The sequence below is a fragment of the Mastomys coucha genome, unplaced genomic scaffold, assembly GCF_008632895.1.
Source record: "Mastomys coucha isolate ucsf_1 unplaced genomic scaffold, UCSF_Mcou_1 pScaffold12, whole genome shotgun sequence".
NCBI classification, from domain to species: Eukaryota; Metazoa; Chordata; class Mammalia; order Rodentia; family Muridae; genus Mastomys; species Mastomys coucha.
Window position 1 is genome coordinate 59,335,424 of NW_022196894.1, and position 16,959 is coordinate 59,352,382.

Consider the following 16,959-nt stretch of genomic DNA (forward strand, 5'->3'; position numbering starts at 1 on the left):
TTGTATGTTTGTGACAGTGTCTGGCTGTGTGCGTCATAAGGGTCTTGAAATCTTGCTTCTCCTATCTCAGCCTCTCTATTAGTAGTATTGTTTATTTCATGTTTTTACACTATACTATGGTTTTCAAAACAGCTTATATATTTCAAAAGTATTTATATACCCAAAAGTAACATAGACGATTATCTAAGGAGGTGGCTTATAAGAGAACAACAAAGTGAGACTGAATGCTTTGCTTGACATTTGTAACTCTTGTATCAAGTTTGAAGAAGAGGACTTTATAAGTTACCCTTTCTCTGAGATGAATGGTTTTCCAAATTATCACAGCTAATGAACCAAATTCTTACCCTCATCTAATGACTGTGCCACCCTCCAAGCAGAACCATTTTTCATTGAAATAGTTAGCGAATGACTTTATGGATAGATCATCTTAATACCTACACCATTTCTTAAATGAATGCAACCTGTTCTCTGTGGCCTGAGAATGAAGTCATTCACTCAAGTCAAATAGCTTTGACCATAGCAGGAAGTCTGTATCCAAAAATCAAGCCTACAATTCATTTCTTGGTGCAGCAGAACTATCACCTCTCAGCTTAGCTACAATATAGGTAAAATTCTTTGGTGATGTGAGGGTCATAGAAATACAGCCTTATTACAATGAAACCCAATGTCTAAAAATTGTTCTTATTTTGGGCTTGTACCACAGTAAGACCCAAGATTTTAAACTCTACTAAATACAAAACAAACAAAAGAACTTTATATATTCATGTTCATTTAAGAAAATGCTAGTAGTGATGTATTATTTTTAAGTATACAGTTAATATGTTTGGAGTTATTTAAAATTTTTATTGAGAAAAATATATTTTCACTATTGCTGTAAACAAGCATGTACTGAAGACTGTTAAGTTGATTGTTGTTTTATATCAAACAACTTCTATAATACTTATTTTTATGGCTATAATATTTTATAAATTTTAAGGAATATGACAAAAAAGATATTGTAGGTATTGAAGAGGGCGGTCTCTGGGAGGAGCGGTGGTACAAAAGGGAAACAAGAATGTGATTCAACTCTATTTAATTAAAATATGTTTTTAAATGTTAACAAATTCAGATAAATTGAAATTATGTAACTTTTCTTGTCATAATACAATAAAAGTTTACAAAATAAACAAATAAAACAAAAATTTACTGAATGAGCAAAAATCAGATGTACTAGCTATAAAAAGACAGGGAGAGAAACATGCATGATTTTCATGCAAATGTATAAAGAACAAAAATCAATCTTAGATTTGGAAAGATCACCTTGTAGATAAGGGTACTTACAAAGATACATCTGGGTTTGATATAGGTGCTGAACAAGCATGATAATTTTAGTCAGCAGCCATATAAAACCCAGATAGATGTATCTTTGTGCGATCATGTTATTTCAGTACTGGAAAGGAAGGAAACAAGAAGAAGGTGGGGATTTTCTGGATTTAGCAAGCTTCCAGTTTCATTGAGTGATGCTATATCAAAAGAATAAGATAGAAAATACAGAGTACAAAACAAATACACACGAACACACACACAAACACAAACCACATCAAATTATTAAGAGAAAATATGTTGTCAGCCTAAAAACTTAATAAAAAATACTCAGTAATTAAAATAACAATATTGTGTTACTAAGTAAAATTTAATTAACCATGAAAAAATTTCATAATATATGCCCATCAAACACCATAAAAGAATAAATTTAAAAAGATAAAAGCAATTTCTTCAGGTAATATAGGAATAGAAATTACAATTTAGGGAATTAGTATAGATGTTAACTTGAAAAATAATGAAACATTTTCATCTAGCCACAATTACTTAAAGCAAAACATAATTCATGTATTTTTGAAAATGTTTCATGTAACTTTAGATTTGAAATTATTACATAAATGAAAGCAAAATAGGCCTCAATATTAGCAAATTTCTAGTTTTTATTTGATGTGATACACTATAAACTCTACATAGATTAGAAAAGTTGAGGGGTAGGAACCCTAACAACTAGATGTAATATAAAATTCAAGGAAAGTCTTTAAAGTTAACTTAGAATAGACTGAAAGTTATGTTAGAGCAAAAATAAAAAACAAATTTAAAACAAAAGAAAAATGAAATCAAATACTAAATGATTGATATAAATTAATAATAGTTACAATAAATACTGATGCTTTAAACACCAAAATTAAATGGCTCAAATTATAAATAAATAAGTAATGTTACCAATGAAAAATAATATAAATACTGGGACAAGTTAAAAGTAACTGAAAGGGAAAATATTGATATTTCTTATTGTTAAAAATGCTACCAATTAGAATACATTTAAATTCAAATAATATGGCCAGAGATAAAAATGAAAAGTACATTCAATCACAAAGACATGAAACCCTATTTATATAATATTATAATAATATTGCAGTTTCCATAAAGAATAAAAAGAAAAAATTAAAAAGACATATAGACAAAGCAACACTTATAGAAAATTTTATTATTTTTGGCAATAGAAAGACAAGAAATTAATAAAGACAGAGTGTTCAAAATATTATAAATCATGTTTTTCTAATCAAATTTCATAAAACTGCATTTGAAAATAAACCATGCAAATTCATTTTAGCCATATGAAAATGCACAAGCTAGAGCATAAAACAACTGCTGGTAATTTCACTTGGCTAAAATTATGCAAGCTAACTTCTGTGGCTACATAGTCATTTAATTAGAGAGGAATATTAGCAGAGCTACAGAAAAGTTCTACATACTAAATATGACACATAAAATAAGTAATCCGTAAGTGAAAATCATAAAAGAGATTCAAATACTTAAAACTAAAATTGACATTGTATAAAAATTCATACATTGACATTAGAGAAGACCAATTAAAAATAAAAACATAACAAAGGCAAAAAAGAAGAATGGAAAGGAGAGGAATAGTTGGGGTTGATGTCAGGGGAAGAATCAGGAGACGGGAAATTTCTCTTTGGGTTAGAAAGCCTCAACTCTTCAGTGATACCATTGGAAAAAAACACATATATTCAAGTTTTATTACCAAAGTGTCCCTGTGTCTGATACAATTCCATTCCTCTTTTTCTATTTCTTATTTTTATCAAAAACATTTTTCCATACAATACATTTTGATCACAGTTTCCATTTCCTCAACTCCTCCTAGATCCTTCCCACCTCCTCATCCACCCAATATTTCCCTGCATCTTTTTAGAAAACAAAACAGCAAAAAAAAAAAAAAGTAAAGGACTATAGAGGAAGCACAAGAAAAACTTATATATATATAACATATATATATATATAATGAATATATATTTATATATGTGTGTGTATATATATTTATATATATATTTATATACATATTTGTATATACCTACATATATACATACATATAATGTATATATATATATAAAGTCACAGACAGATATATAGATATATACACATATACATCTAATAAAACTCATAAAAAGTATAAAACCAGAAGCTGTAAACACACAAGGCAAAGATCAGTAAGACAAAAAAAAAAAGTTGAAGTAAAGCAACATGAGATAAAAAAAAAAGTCTTTGGAAATATAGTTCACTTCATTTTTGTTGGGCATATATTGCAGGGCATGGGACATAACCTATACTTAGTGAGACTTCATTGAAGAAAGCTATTTTTTCTAAGTGTCTTCCAATTAAAAATTGCTTTGTGCTTGGGAATCAGTAGCCCTATCCTTGCTGACACAGTCTCTGAGTAGGTTCATTTTGTGCATCTGTTCTCTGGCTTGTTATAATCTCTCTGGTTCTTCTTTTATAAAGCTCACTGAATGCTAACAGGAGAGATTTGATGAAGAAATTCAAACTAGTGATGAGTAGTAGTTCAGTCTATCACCTCTTGAACACTGTCCAGTTCCTGGTGTCTGTTTTGCTTTCCATCCACTGTAAAAGAAATCTTCCCTGATAAAGGCTGAGAGAAATACTGATCTATTAATATAGCAGAAGGCTGTTAGGAATAATTTCATGGCTATGACATTTTAACAAAGCAATAATATTTGGTTTCTCTCTAGGCTGATGGCCTGTCTAGTCATAGGGTTTTGGCCACTTGTTTAATAAAATGTGTGAGTAATGTCTAGTGGCATAGGCCTTAAACCTACTCAGAGAGTGGTTGGTTATTCTCACATTTGATCACTGTTGTATCAGTGTACCTTGTAGGCAAGTCATTCCTATGGATCACAGGATTTGAAATGGAGTTGGTAGTTATATGCATTCTCTGGTTGCTTGTAGAATTCATTCCAGTGCTATGAACACTATTCAGAATTGGTGAAGGCTATAGTTAGGTACCAGATCATCTCTACATTCAATGAGATAAATACATTGTCATCAGTAATTTATCAATAGTTTGAGGAGAGTAACCAATAGCTTTGACAATAGCCTGAGTTGTAGGGTGCTATCTATGGGACCTTCAGCTATACATAATCCATTCCTGGAACTGGATGTTTTACTTCATTAGAAAAAATGACCAGTTGGGAATCTATATCCCTTGTTATTTTGAGATTCCATTTAGGTTACTTTCATATATTTATCTTTTTAAAGAAATCTCTACAGTAGTAGTTGTTTACCATTGGAGTTGGCAATGAAACCTGGGAGAATGGAACATATAAAGGTGGCTGACTAAAGTCTCAGCAACATTCAACTTTGTTCAGAGAATCACATATTTTGTACTCAGAGAGTTAAGGACAATCACATGAGGAAAGTGCAGTCATACGGACAAGCTACATATGGTAAAAGCATGGTTTTCCATTGAGGTATTTAAACAAATAACAATATCCATTTGGAATGAATAATCTGTAGTAAACGCATTCCCATCCACTATATCTAGGAGGAACACACACACACACACACACACACACACACACACACAAACATATTCTAAGAACAATTTGGTGGTTTGAAAAAACTGAGGTTACAAGAAACTTGTACTATTTTCTTGGGGTTTTCTCACAAGCACTCAGAATTCTCACATAACTCTATTCCTGACCCATGTCCCAGCAGTAGGTTCCCAGATGACCCCTCAAAATGACCTTTAGTGCTTATCCTTCCATAATGGCTGGAGAGATGGCTCAGTCATTAAAGGCTAGGCTCCCTCCCCAAGATAATCTGTTCTATTAGTGCAACAGAGTGACTTATTCAAAATATAATAAATAGTCAGAAGGAAGGGCTATGGAGCTCTCCACTAGCTCTGCCCTTAGGAAATACTGTGAATTGAAGAAGGCCAGTAACCAATGATCTTTGTTTTGAGAAACTCTCATTTATAAAATCATTCCATTGCTACAACCAACTTCTGTGTGTATGTGTGTTGTATGTGTGTGTGTGTGTGTGTGTTTGTGTGTGTAGTCTTCCATATATACCTTTAAGTGTAGTCTTTTCTTATTGTCTAATTAACTTTTTCCTGGAAGAATATGTTGAATTATCACTTATTTTAAGTGTATGTGTTTATAACAAATGTTGATTTGTTAGTTCTGAATCAATATCTAATAATGGTTAGTAACATATTTACTTTAGACTATATTAAAAAAACACTACAAAGTAGCACTAAATTTAAAGATAAATAACATAATGAGAGACAAGTATTGCAATACTGATATGTAGAAGTCATTTAAACCTTGATATAAAAGCAAATGTGTTGTTTGTAACAATCAAATTTATTAATAATCATCTGAATGCACATTGCTTGATATACATGAGATTCACATTTACGTAATGATAATATCACTGAATCATGTGTATCATAATTCTCATCCTACAATAATAATTCTGAGCAGTAGTTGTCTCTGCTGTGTAGCTGAGTTCAATATGACAGAAGAAACACTAAACTGGACTGCTTGTATACATGTACTTCCCTCTCTTTCCTAAAGATGGAAGAAGAATGTTTGACCCATGGGAAGATTCTGAGTTTGGAGTTCTGAAAGAGACTCTCTACTTAGTTTAAGATCATATCTTCCTTTTCAGTATATCTTTCTTTTTATATTAATTTATTTAAATTGCATCCCAATTGCATATTATTTAACTTACATGAAGTCTGTGTTGTTAATGTAATCTTTTGAAGTGTATGTAAATTAGGCTGAGAAAACATGATACTGACTTCAATATTAGAACTTAATGATATGTCCAGTTGTCCCATCAACACAACCTTCTTCAACCTAACAAAAAAATCACTGCTGTTAGAGAAATAGAAATAAATCTAAATTTGGAACTACAACATCTTTTGTTGCTGATCTTTCAAATAATGATCATAGTTGCTACAACTACATTAAATTGGAAGTAAAGATTCTTTGTACCATGCACAGAGTAATGGTATTTGATAATAATGAGTAACTGATGCATAACAGAATAACAGTGACCTGGTACTGAAGCTTAGACTCATTGTTCATTACTTTATACTAACCAGATTAGAATTTCAAAGTATTTAGAAAGTCTCTCTCAAAGTATTTAGAAAGTCTCTCTCATACACAATACATTAAGAGTTAGAAACTTTTATAATTACATCCCAACAGAATGGAATTAATTCAGTGTAAAATTTTCAAAGCAGTTAATGACTATGAGGTCAGGTAGTTTTATTGTTTTAGCAAACAATGATAGAGTGCCTTTAAATTTCATTTTACTTTTCTTTGATTAATGTAAACCTAATGAAAAAAGCTCCATTACTTTTGAAGGTTATTAGTTTTCATTTCCTCGGGTAGAATTTTAGCATAATAGAGAAGCCAAGTTTCATAACTTCTGCTAGAGTCAATAAATAATTAATGCTTTACTATGTATATTCTAAGTCTCGTGTCTAAAGAGAGTATGAAGAAATGATTTTTGTGCACAAATTCTCTGGTATTTTAAAGAGTTAAATAAATTTGAATAGTGTTGGATTTTGAGGATTTTGTTATTTCTTATAACTCACCTCTTTGTTGTCATCTTCTCAGATTTGGTATGCTGGCTCATAACTTTCCACTTCCTCTTCCAAGATGTTCCTTGAGAAATAGATGCAGGAACTGTCATTTAAATGTACCTACTGGGGGTGCTCCCTAAATATCCATTGGTCCCTGAACTGTATTCAGTTGTAGTTTTCTGTGATAGTCTCCATAAGAGGCTTTTTTGATGGGAGGTAGTAGCTATACAGTTCTGTAGGTATAAGGATAAGATTTAGACTGTAATAAGAACTTATGCTAATCTAGTAAAGTTGTAGCAGTAGATTCATTTCTAGGATTCTTGGCCTCAGTAACTACAGGAAGCATGGTAGATTTCTATTTCTAGGAATAAATTCTCTAATTTTGAATAAGCCATAATTACATCTATATAGCTTACTAGCCATCCAATTACGAATTATCAGCCTTTAAAACATCTACCTCTAAGCAACAAAAGTGAGCTTAGCAGGATATACACGTGTGTGTATTATATATGCAATAATATCAAAGAAAAAGATACTACCAAATTGAAGGGGTCTGTGGAAGTGGTTTAGAGGAAGATAATTGAGAGGAAATGGAAGGGGAAAGGTAGTATAATACCATTTCAATTAATAAGAAATGGGGCAAATCCAAATTTGACAGGCAGTCAAGACACTGACTCATTTGATAATCTGAGTATGGAACCCTTACATCTGTCTTTGCACTTGACCATTGTAGAAGGTACATTTGTTTCCTATCATTCATAGTAATTAGTTATTGAGTGTAGATATTTTGTCTTTTTACAATAATATTTGTTTCATTATTAAAAGTCTGAGAAACTTAAGCTAGCAGGTTTGTTTTTTTTTCATATCAGCCATGTTTACTTGTGAGTCAGTTTGTTGACAAATTCACCATACTGAAAGATATGGCTACACAATGGCTCACTCCTTTGAAGCAACACAATTGTCCTAAGCATGTCTATTCTGTTGCTGTAATACATGTGCCTTGCCTTCTCTAGTTCTGCTAAGATTCCCTTAAGATCAAACATGGCTGGATACAGGAACAGGTAGCCATGGACACCCAGAAGAAAAAAACAAAGAATGTTTTCAAGCCATAAATTTAAAGACAGGAATGTTAGGATAGATTCCTCTCCAATACACTTATTGTCACATTTAAATTAAATTTTTCCTTTGAAATGCACTCTACGTGAGGGTATAGGGATATGCAAGCTATTCAAATATGAATCATACTAATTAAAGAGCAATTTTTTTTGTAAGAATTGAGTAAACAGGTACACCTCGTAAAAATACCATGAAGCCAGGAATGTCCATTAAGCCTAAAGACAGAGAGCTTCAAAAGGGTTTACTGAGTAAACATCTATCACCAAGAGATGCCCTAATTTCAGGGAGAAATGCCTGGTTCCAGGAAATGTCCCAGGGAGGGTCAATCTCCCCCAACCCCTCCTAAGTGCAACAGGTATCTCCTTCTCTCCTGGGGGACAAAGGTCAATAGAAACAAAGAACAATGAGCTCCACCAATGAGAGATAACCAACTCATGGTGTAAACCTATATTCTGGAAAGGTATAAAAAGTGTGTGCTTTTGTTCCTTGGGGTCGCCTTTGACCCGATTGCAGGACAATCTTAGTATACTGGATCATGAAAAACCTCTTGCTAATCGCAGTGATCTCCGTCTCTGTGTCTTCATGAGTGGGATGACATCCTGGATGTAAGACTCAGGTCTCTGAATCTTACATTTTCTAATCATGATGGTACTTTTGTGGCTGTGGTGATGATCCCGTTCAGAAGAAATTAACATGTCCTGTGTTCCATGAGTGAAAGAGGTATAACCTAGGTGTCTTAGGATCTTTCATTTAAATTATTTTATTTATTTACATTCCAGCTATCCCCCTTTGGGTCTTCTCCCCCCCCCCCCGAGTTCCTCATCCTACTCCTCCTCCCTCTTGCCTCTGAAAAAGTATTCCCTCCTCCAAGCTTCCCCTATTCCTGGGGCCTTAGGCACATTTTCTTCCATAAGGCCAGACCAGGCAGTCCTCTGTTGTATATGTTGCCAAGGGCCTTGGACAAGCCCATGTTTGCTGTCTGGGATCTTTATGAATGTGAGAAGCCATGATGACCAAGGTAAGGGTTTATCAGAGCCCATCATTGAAGAAGTGAAGGGGGAAACTAATAGCAGGATCCTAGAAGCAGAAAATGAATCAGAAGGCATGGAGGTACAGTGGATGCAATGCTTACTGGCTTGGTTCTTATATTTTGTTCTAGAATTCATAATCATCCATCACAGAATGTGCTCATCCATATCAATCACTAATCAAGGCACTTCTTAAAGCCCTTCCTGAAAGTTGGTCTGGTAAGGGTAGCTTTTACAATTGAGATCCTTCCAAAATGCCTTTAGGGTGTGCCAAGTTGACAAAAAAATATAGCTAGCATATCATGTGAGGCATAAATAAAACCAACAAATTGAATTCTTGAGTCACGTGAGTCAGAACATAAAGAGAAGGAAAAAACTAATTTAAAAAACTGACTTATTTGAAAGTCTACAAGTATACATTACAATACATATTAAGTACAAATATGATTTGAATTTTATGAGAACATGCTGAACTGAATTTAATTTACTTTGTTGTAAAACCATCCTAACTACTTGTGGCACTTTGAAAATGGCCTTGCATAGACTCATAGCACAATTAGGAACACTATTATGAAAGTAGTTGTCTTGAAAACAAACAAAAAAAAAAAACAAAAAAAAAGAAAGAAGGAAAGAAAGAAAGAAAGAAAGAAAGAAAGAAAGAAAGAAAGAAAGAAAGAAAGCGACACTCTATTGTCAGAGTGGGTGTGGCCTTGTTGGAAAAAGTGTGTCATTATGGTTGGGCTTTGTGATTTCAAATGCTCAAGCCAAAACCAATGCCATTCACTCTTCCTGCTGACTGAATATAAATATGCAGAAATCTTGGCTACTTTTCCCACCATATCAGCCTACACACTGCCATGCTTCCCATCATAATGGACTAAACCTCTGAACCTGAAAGTGTGGGTGGCCTCTTTGGAAAAAGTGTGACTCTAAGAGTGAACTTTGAGGTTTCAGAAGCACAAACCAGGCCCAGTAACTCACTCTATCTTTCTGATACCTACTGATTCAGATGTAGAACTCTTGGCTCCTTCTGCAGAACCAAGTCTGAAGCATGCTGCTGTTTCTTGTTATGATGATAAGAGACTAAATCTCTGAACCTGTAAGCCAACCCTAAATAAATATTTTACATTATAAGAATCACCATGGTTATGCTGTTTCTTCACAAAATTGGAAACCTTGCATAAGACACTAAGGCATATCCCTACCACATTCTTGACATGATAAACAGTGAGTATTCAGAAGCATTTGCAAGATATCACATTACTCACAATTTAACTTGGCTAGTAAGGGAGTTTAGTTGACTGCTTAAGACAGATTAAATATCTTATCTATTTTTTTTCTGAGTATTATTAAAATTAAAACACATGTCACTATAAATTCAAAGTCTAGAAAAATTAAAAATGATGATTCCTTAAGCAATTTAAAAACTCACTTGAATCAAGCAAAAATATTTATTTTAAAGTTAATAGTTTGTTATTTGAAATAACGTGAAATTTAATGTTAAGTATAAAGTGATATTTTACTTAATTTATAAAAATTAAGTCATATGTGTTTCATGAAAGTGTTCTAAATAGATCTTTTGTCACATTTATTTCCACTAAATTAGTCATAGTACTTTTTAACTTCTCAAAACTCCATTAAACAAATTAGAAATCTGAGAATGACATAGAAATATATCTCCAACATAAGTGGTTTCACTCATGAGGTGAGAAAATTAATTAATAATAAGATAAAATGCAGTTTGCTACATAAGAATGGTTGATTCGAGGAGTAGGTGCACGTGGACCATTCACTGACAAGTATTATATGTGTGTATATATGTGTAAATATCTATGAATATATAACACACACATATTTATATATTTATATATATATATAATAGATAAATGATATATAATGGAGAGATGAAAGACAAACAGTATATATATAAATCTACTAAATTCTGGGCACTTGTTCATAAATATTTGTGAATTTTCTTTGATAAGTGATTGCGTCTCGTGTTGTTTCAAGTAATACCTGGGAATTCAGTGCCATATAAAAAGCAGCTTTGCTATTAGGGAAAAGTCAGGTATCTTGGCCCAAAATAAAATAGTTTTAAAGGCTTACCAATTTAATTCATTCCCAAATACAGAAGCACATTAGAAGGAAAGTACATGCATTTAGATTGCATCTCAAAATTGAAACAAAGGATAAATAAATTACCTGAGAAAATGAATCCAATTCCAGTTATGTGGAGAGGAACACAAATCAAAAGCTAGCCAGGAACCCAACTCTCTAATTCCAGGCTTTTGTACTTTCAACAAAATGGGTAGATATATATATATATATATATATGTATAGTATCATTTGTACATTAAACATATGGGGATATGGGTGTGTGTGTATTTCTTTTGTCTCCTGTGATTTAGATACAGAGAATATATGATTCTAAACATTGCATCTTGAATGTTAGAATGTAGTGGGTACCCAAGGAAGTCACTCTCTCTAAATAGTATAGTTGTCAACACATGTTGCTTTCCTCTGTAATTAGAGAGAGAGCCTTTATCAACCACTCAAGTGCCTTAATGGTCAAATGAAGGTTCTATATGAAAGCACCTGAAGGAAAATTGAATACTCAATAAAGTCAGATTTAAATTCAGAGCAAATGATGCTTAATAGGCACAGAGCTTCTCTTTGAGTCACCTCTAAGAAAATGCTGCATTGGAAGAGGTAAAGGTTGGTTTACATGAGCTCTACATCAGCTAGGTATGAGGAAAATTAGGTACCTAATATAAGTACTGTATTTATGTTCAATTAGAAGTTATCAGTGCAGTTTGCTATTATTTAATCAAAAAATATATGCCCCATAGATGAATATGAAAGTTAAGTTTTTGTTGCAAATGAATTACAATCTTACTGCAAACTACAAAAAATACAATGAAAATAAAAGCACCAGAGATCAGTCTGATATTAACATTTTGCCTCGCATCCTTTCACAAATTTTACTTAAATGACCAGGAACGTTATAGTATGTTTACTTTTTTTTTAAATTTAAATAGTGCATTATAATCTAAATTATCATAATGTCATCAGTTTTCCAAAAGCAAGTCTCTTGTATTCATATGATATATTGTTGAAAATTAGATAAACAACTACTTCTTTAAGGGAAGTGATGTGTGTACTTCCTGTCTTGTGATTTTGTTGGTTATACTATTACTTTATGTCAATGAACTCATAGTCACAATTTGTTAATATGACATATGCTTGATGTCTAAAATTCAAACCATTTTTTTATCTGTATATTCTTCGTCTACTAAGGATATGAGACAATTTTACTTTCCTCTCTTCTAACTTTGGTGATGGAACTCATTCAGTGAGACATGTTATTTAGTCCTCATCTCAAACTTGATTCCTTAGAGACAATGGAAATAGTGGAATATTGCCTGTTGCTGAGTGAGGTGACTGGTGAGTAAAGTTGATAATCAGCTTACTTTACTGTTATTTTTGTTTGTTTCTTGTATTAACTACTAAAAGAAGGATATAGAAGTCTTTTACAAATTTATGCATTTATTTTTTCATTCCAGTTCTGTATTTGTTTCATGAAATTTGATGTTCTGTTGATAAACACATTAACGTTCAAACTTGTATCTTCAAGAGAATGAATCTGTTCATTATTTTTGAAATGCTTTTCTTATTCTAGTAACAGTCCTTAGTCTGAAATTAGTTTTGTCTGATATTCCTACCAGCATTTCATCTTCCTATTGAGTCACATTAAATTGATTCCTATTTTGAGATTATTTTACTTTTATGAATATTTTAATATATTTTAACCAGATTTCTGAGAGGCAGTGGGCAACTGGGTCACACTGTATGATATCCAAGTTGCTTAGTTCATCTATGATTGGTGCTTTTCATATAACTATCTTGAAATTAGTCTCCTGCAAATAAATTAAAAGCAAGATGATTATACATACAGGAAGCAGCTCTTCCCATCACCACAGATAATACTACAGAGTCTAAGAACCTGAGTAGAACTCAAACACTCTGCCTTAAAAGTAGGATTGATCAGTAATTGTATATTGCTGCTCTCATTAAATTACATGAATGTTCAGAGGTCAATGCTTTCTCAGGAGTCGATCAGGTAAGCTTTTCTTAATCATGGACCCTAAATCTCAAAGGCTTATGGTTTATTTGAGGGAGAAAAATGTTCCATAGCTGTTTGAGACTAAATTTTCATTATAAGCCTGAATTAAATGTAATAGAGGATTATCTCAAGCTGCCTTGCTCAGTATTCATTGTTGACAGAAGCCAGTCATGCCCAGGATACTAAGTATGAAAGTGAGGCTGACCTAGAGATTTGGGGATAATCCTTACTCAGGAAGAAGGCATGCATTGCTTTCCTACAGAGCAGTTTTCTCCTAAGTTTATTCCAGGATAAACATTATATTTCTAATTCATTATAAGGCTCTGTCCTTCTATGTTAAAAGTAAAAATTAGAAACTTCCTTCGTAAAATAGTATCAATCAACAAAAGGCAAACATAATATCCTGGTGCAGAATCTCCATGTTGTGCTAAGTATGAGAAAGCAAAGAGAAAATTTCAATTCATTCCTATAGATTTCTGACTAAAACTGATAAAAATATATATAATAGAAGAGTATAAGAAGCAATTAAAATATTAATATATACAAAATAAGATAGTAGATAATGTTATTACTTAGTTGAAATTGATATCATGTAAATATACAGTATCACATTAGGAGAAAGAAATTTCATCATGATTATTATATCATATCTGACCTAATTCCTTGTTCCTATAATGAAATGTATGCTTCTCTTTTTCTATACATAAAGAAATTAGGTAAATTAGGTATGCATTTTAATAAAATTTGGTATTAATTTAACAGGATGACCACATTTAGCATATATGAAAATATGTGTTGAGAGAGAAAATACATAATGAAGAGTAAAGGTCTGGTCATTCTGTCCTCAGGCTGTTTGATAGATAGCACTTTCCAAGGTTGTCTGTCACTGAACTTGTCAAAACCCAGTATACTAGGAGTCCCTGTAGACTAATTTTTCCTACTATTGATGACATGAACTAACTGGGAAGATACCACTATATGGTTATGTGCCTGCATAGGATTATAAATTATTGTACAAGTTAAATTAAATTCTTCTCAAAATTATGTTAGTATATTCAGGGCAGAGTTTCTCTTGCTAAATGTCTGAAATCATGTGTCATTTCAAGATGCAAAAGTAGTATGTCACTATAACTTTAACTTTTAGAAAGTATAATCAGCACACCATGTGTGCCAATTTTATTTGGATAAAAATACTTATAGATCATGAATATAAATCACACTATTGTCTCTTTATTACATATTGAAGTTTTCTTTCTTATCATTATTTTTAAAATACACTTTAATATTTTCACATAATTCAGATATTAGATACTAATATCTAATATTAAAATTTATAAGGGGATAACTAATTTTATTTGCAAATGCTTCTTTTTTTCTTTTGTAATGATAGAGATCAAAGCCAAACCATACACAATGTTGGGCAAGTAACTGTTTTACTACCAAGCTAATCCTTAGCCTGTGGTATTTTGAGACAATGCTATACTGGCCTCAAAGTTGTCATCCGACAGTGTCTTTAGTGATGCCCCTAGTGAAAGGATTACAAGTATATGTTTACAGGCCTGACATATTATGAGATGAAATGAATCTCTATACATTTCAGGATACATGAAGCTGCTAAAACCCATCTCCTGTAGATACAGAAAAATGGCTACATTTTAAGAGTATAGTGCTTGAGAGCTGTAGCACAACTCATGACTTTAAATTTTAGCTAGCAGTTGAAAAAAATAGTTATATTAAATGAAAGGCAGTAGAAACTAAGAGGTAGACACTTTCTCACATCAAAAAATCTCACACAGTTGTGGTATGTAGAGGAATTTTAATCCAGCAACACAGCTGCTCTGGAAAGGAAGATATTCACAGATATTCTAGGTCTGTGTGATCCAGCTGGACCATGTTGGTTGAATGAATAACTGGACAATAAGAAATATTAGCTATGATAGTACAAAGGCTTGAGACAAAAGACAGAAGATGTTAGAGCCCAGGAATTCCCTAGTTGTGAACCTATAGTGCCTAACGAAATTAAGGATAAGATGCACAGCCCATTGCACTGACTGTACCAACTTTTACTGAAACTGAGGAAAAGCTGCCTCTCTTTGATTATGAACAGTACTGTAGAAGTGTAAATTGAATAAACTGCTTCCTCCTCTACTTACTTTTTGATCATGGTGTTTGGTTGCAGCAATAGAAACCCTAAGACAGGGCCTGTTCCTATTCAAACCACCACATTTCACTGACTGGCCCCCAGAGGCTTATAGCCATATTACAAGGTAAAACTACATTTATTCTAACTTCAAAAGACTCCATAGTCTATCAAAATCTAAGCAGGGTTTAATAGTCCCAAGATCAAAGTCTTTTCAAAAGACTCATGTGATCTTTTACTGTAACCCCCTTTAAAATCTAAATGAAAAAGTAGATCATATATGTCCAACATATGATGACACAGAATATGCATAACCATTCAAAATGGAGGAAAGGAAGAACAGTGAGGAAATACTAGACCAAAGCAAAACTGAAAACCAGCTGGTAAACTCTCAACTCTGCATCTCCACATTTGATGTCAAAGCACTCATCAGGTCTTCAATTCCTCTCAGTTTTGTTGATTGTAATATACTTCTTTCTCATTAGTTGGTCCTATTCCCTGTCAGCAATTTTCTTTGGCAGTTATCCCACAACTCTGGCATTTCTAACATCTTGGGGTATCCAATGAAATCCAGGCTTCACTTTCACAGCTTCATGCCATGGTTTCTCTGGACCTCCATGCAAGAACACCAGACATATGTCTGGCCTTCGTAGCTTTCCTTGGTCATGAAGACATTCCATAACAACTTTCACATATCCATGGCTGAAGTGTCAATAGAAACTTATATTGTTTGTAATTTTCTAAGCTCAGTTGGGTAGGGTTTTATCCTTAGGTGAAAACTCCCTTTATTCCATGTGGAATGAGACTTTCAAAAATATTTTTTTCCCAGGGATCCCTTTCTCCTCAAAGTCTACATTACTCACTACACAGAGTTCAGGGTTTTTGTTTGTTTGTTTGTTTTGTTTTGTTTGTTTTTGTTTGTATGTGTGTGCATCAAAGATCTGCATAAAACTGGTCACTAGTAACCACACAACAAAGTCAATACTAGGCTGTTCTGAAGTCTCCTCTGCCAGTAGAGTTAAAATTTTCAGTTTATCAAACTTTTCAGACAAAGGAAAAAGCCAGCCACATTTTTCACTCAAATAACGTAAGAATGGTCTCAAGACACATACTAATACACTACCTCTGAACCCTCTTGATCTAGCCCATGATAATCTACATTCCTCTCATCTACATATTCTCTTCCCTGTTTCCACTAGTATGACCTATAAAGCCCTGTTAAACATTTAACTGTTTTTCTAATACAAATCTTTAAATCCATATGTCAGCAAACTACAACATGATCAGGCCCATCAAAATGATGATGGATTCCTGGTACCAACTTCTATCTTAGGATTTCTTTTTCTGTGAAGAGACACCAAGAATCTCCTACGTGACTAGGACTACGTGACTATAAGACTATGAGACTCATAAGAAACTCAAGAAGGAAGACCAAAGTGTGGATACTTCATTCCTCCTTAAAAGGGGGAACAAAATACCCATGAAAGGAGTTGTAGGGACGAACTATGGAGCAGAGACTAAAGGAAGGACAATTCAGAGACTGCTCCAGTTGGGAATCCTTCCCATATTCAATCATCAAATCTAGACACTATTGTGGATGCCAGCAAGTGCAGGATGA